Source organism: Nanorana parkeri, unplaced genomic scaffold (genome assembly GCF_000935625.1).
Source record: "Nanorana parkeri isolate BGI_ZX_2015 unplaced genomic scaffold, ASM93562v1 scaffold1252, whole genome shotgun sequence".
Classification (NCBI taxonomy): Eukaryota; Metazoa; Chordata; class Amphibia; order Anura; family Dicroglossidae; genus Nanorana; species Nanorana parkeri.
The window spans coordinates 314,117-318,381 of NW_017307520.1; the positions used below are offsets into that span (position 1 = coordinate 314,117).

The following is a 4,265-nucleotide window of genomic DNA, read 5'->3' on the forward strand; positions in this document are numbered from 1 at the left end:
GTCACAGGTGCCACTTTCTGCTTGTTTGGCCGCTAAGTCTGCCAAATGGTTACCTCGAGCTTCCTGTGAGTTGAGTTTGCCGTGAGCTTTCACCTTCAAGATAGCCACTTGAGTTGGCAGAAGTAGGGCATCCATCAAGTCCTTGATAGCCGTGCTATGTTTTACTGGTGTCCCTGCCGCTGTCAGGAATCCCCTGGCCTTCCATATGACTCCAAAGTCATGTGCAACCCGAAGGGCATACCTTGAGTCCCTATGGATGTTTGCTCTTTTTCCTTCAGCCAGTTTGCACGCTGTGGTAAGTGCTTGTAGCTCTGCTCCTTGTACAGACCTTATTGACGGCAGGGCCGCAGCTTGCAGGATTGTGTCTTTAGTGGTCACTGCATAGCCTGTATGGTACTTGCCTCGTACATCGGCAAACCTGGAGCCATCAACAAAAAGTGTGAGGTCTGGGTTTTCCAGTGGCTTCTCGCTAATAGTGGGGAGATGTGTAGTTTCCATCTTCATCAGTTCGAAGCAGTTGTGCGAAGGGTCGGGGTCTTCAGACTCTTCACCACCTCCCCCCTTGAGAAGTGGGAGGAGAGTGGAGGGGTTTAGTTTAGTTAGGGGTTTATACTCAACCTGGTTGAGTATAGCAGCAATGTCATGGGGTGCAAGCAGGATAAGGTGATGGCCCAGGACTAGGTCCGAGGTCTTGTCAAGCAAGGCTTGAGCAGCAAAGACAGCTCGAAGACAGGAGGGGCCTCCTCTGGCCACTGCATCCACTCTGCAGGAGTAGTAGCCTATTGGGCGTAGGCGGTTGCCGTGGGACTGGGTGAGCACACCTGTAGCATGTCCTTGACGTTCACACACAAAAAGCTTGAAGGTCTGCTCACAGTCTGGGAGTCCCAGAGCAGGAGCTGATGAAATAGCTTGCTTGTGAATCTCGAAGTTGGAGATTGCTTCCGGGGACATTTGGAAGGGATCAGACTTCAGAGCATCATAGAGAGGTTGCATCAGCAAAGAGACTTCCGGGATCCATGCTCTGCAGTAGGAAATCAGCCCAAGAAAGGCATGGAGCGGCTTCTGTCCCAAGGGTAGTGGTATGCCCAGGACTGTTTTGACTCTGTCCCTTGTGATGTGTCTTATTCCATGAGACAGGCAGTGACAGAGGAACACAACAGACGTGGAGCACCACTGCAGTTTGGGTTTGGAGGCTTTGCAACCTTGGCGTGCCAGATAGGACAACAAACTCTCTGAGGTGTCCACAGCAGCAGGCAGGTCGTCAGCACAGAGAAGGAGATCATCCACATACTGAAGGAGATTTACTGTTGGGTGTTCCTTCTGCCATGTATCAAGTATGGTAGCCATGGCTTTTGCAAACTGACTGGGAGAGTTCTGTGCTCCTTGTGGCATGACCGTCCAGGTGTTCTGGGCTAGGTCCAGGGCTCCGGTGTTGCTGCTGGTTCTGGTCCCATTGTGGTGGTGCGAGAAAGCGCCTAGGGCGTCTTGGTGCTGGGCAATCCCGCTTGAAATGCCCTGGCTTCCCGCAGTTAAAGCAGGCTGGGGGCAGCCTGGACGTCTGCGTCTGAGGGATTGCAGCTCCTGAAGTAAAATGGGACGAGGCAGGCCAAGTATCATACACCATGAGTGGGGTGGTCCTTTTGGCTGCATGAGATGACTCCAGGCCTTTCGCCACTAGTAGAAGAGTATCCAGGGGAAGCACACGGTACTCAGGTCGGGCCATTGTAAGGACTTTCCTAATTGGCTCCTTCAGGCCTGCCACAAAGGCTGATGACAGCATTTGGCTATGTACTTTATTATGATCACTGAATCCTAGTTCTGAGAAAACCTGTGACAACCTAGTATAAAACTTCTCCACTGACTCTACCTTATCTTGGGTAACATCCTGGATATTCGTGGCTTGGTCGGCCAGTCTTTCCCTTGCCCAATCCCGCAATTGTTCGCAGAATTCCACACCAGAAATAAAAGAATTGTCATCAACAATCCTTGCAGTCTGTAAACTCCTTTCCATTATTGGCCAGTAAGCATCTCCCGCCTTTATTTCACACAGACTGACTAAATCCCTCCATGCCGCTGAGTATGTCTTTTGTATCTGGGCTATCCTCCGATAGAAGGGCATGGGTTGTTTCTCTGGGTCTGGGAGGGTAGTCACCAGAGAGGAGGCCTGTGATGGGGTAAAGGTGACTTACATCACCAGCGCATCTGCCACTCCGGGCCTTGGCGTGGGTCGTGCCACCAGGCGGCCTGTCATGGGGTTCCAGGTGACCAGGTCCTCATCAAAGGAATCGGACACAGAGGAAGGGGAGGGGGCTCATGTAGGAGTGTAAGCTTCCCCCCTGTGCAGGCCCCACTTGTGGGATAACTAGCACACCACCTGCATGTGCAGCGGTTGTATCGGGCATATAGGCATAATAGGGGTTTGAGGTTCTATGGGTGGCACATAGTAAGCACCATCAGCTCTTAACACCGGATAAAGGGAAGTTATAGGTTGCGTTTGCCTTCCGGGGTGTTGGCTGGGTATACCAAGATGGCCGCCACCGGATGTAGTAGGGGCGGGACTTGGCTGTCAGCTGTCCCTCCAGCGCTGTTGCGGGTCTCCGATCCAGCGCCGACTCCTTTGTCCTTCTTTTCTCTCATGTCCCACGGTGCCTGTGCGGGTGCACGCTGCTCCATAGACTTACCTTGGGTCTCTCCTCATCTCCCGGTCAACCATCTGAACTGCGCATGCGCCCGCCCCAAGATCCTTTGCGGCTGCCTGAGACGCTTCAGATGTTCGAATGGTAGTGCGCAGCGAAGACACAGGTAAGTATTAACCCTTTTTAAAAGTTTAAACAAAAAAATGTTTTTGCATTAATGTTTTGCTTGCTAGCAGTAAATATATGCAAAAACATCCAAGGGTTTAATAACCCTTTAGGCTTGAAGTCAGGTGACCATAAAAAAGCACCAAATATTGGTATAACACGTGACCTCCTCCAAAATTCAGTTATGCTTTTAGACACTGAAGAAATACATAAAAATTATGTAGAATTGCATTTACTACTATGCAGCAACACAACCTTCTGTACATTACTGTTTCTGAAAGATGGAAACCTTGTAGGGGCATAAAAGAGAAGGACATACATGTTTCTAAAAATAAAAAATAAACAACATGGGCATGCTTTAATGGCATGTACTTTATATTACATGTATATCATGATATGTGTCCTTGTCATAATTTACCGTATATACTCGAGTATAAGCCGAGATTTTCAGCCCATTTTTTTGGGTGAAAAGTGCCCCCCTCGGCTTATACTCGAATTTTAAATTTTGGAAAAATCATTATCACTGTACACAAGTTTAAGTTCCAGCACTGGATACGGTTTCTTTATAATGATTACCCTAAATAATACTTATGAAAGACACTTTTCTTTCCCAACCACCGTACCAAATGTTAATGCAACCCTCACTGTGAATTTTCATCAAGTTCCACCCCCTGAATGATAAATCAATCAAGTTAAGAAATAAACCTGATCATATGATTCCTGCTCATTTTGCGTTTGGCCTTTTAAGAATTCAGATAAGCAAACTGTAGTAAATTAAAAACAGATTTTTTTTTTCTGTTTCTTCCTGGGCTCATTTATTTAGTCTCTAATTCTATGTATTATAATGACACTCATAATCTAAAAGAAATAACAAGCTAAAATTGCTTATTCAGCCTGGCAAGATACCATCGAACCTGTGCGCTCGCCATATAATATGAATTTTTATTGCATCTCTGTACTGCAGCATCTGTACATATACAGATACAGCACCACAAGTACACCGTGAAAAACCTAGACCCTCTGGTAAATAAAGAATAAGATCAATTTCTTACAGTATACTGCAATGCAGTGACCACAGACTAAGGGGTCTATTCACTAAGTTGCCGTAGGCAGCCGAGTGAATGACCGACCTAAAGTGAAGTGAGCCGAACGCTGTTCACTTCAGGCTGGTACGGCTGATTTCAGCCGTATATCGGCTGAAATCAGCCGTACATCGGGTGGCTTCGTGTGGCTTCGGGTCGGCCGAACATGCTCAGCATGTTTGGCCGACCCGAAGTGCAGAAGAACCTCCGGCAGGCTACTCGCTGCTGTTCGGTCTATTCTCATAAATGCCGAACAGCAGCGGCATTCGGCTCAGCTGTTCTGCTCGGTCTCTCTGTGGGACCGAGCAGAACAGAAAAACAGTTAAAAAAGTAGAAAAATACAAATAGAAAACGATCGTGCGGAGCTAGCAATGACAGCTAG

General features: G+C 47.9%; 1 long non-coding RNA gene across 1 annotated transcript in view; it reads right to left on the bottom strand.

Moving 5' to 3' along the window:
- Window positions 1-341, bottom strand: part of LOC108797279 — an 18,006-nt gene extending 17,665 nt beyond the window's left edge. The window contains exon 1 of the long non-coding RNA XR_001941871.1: window positions 329-341. This is a non-coding gene — a long non-coding RNA (uncharacterized LOC108797279). The remainder of the gene's footprint in view (window positions 1-328) is intronic.
- Between the last annotated feature and the right edge of the window lie 3,924 nt (window positions 342-4,265).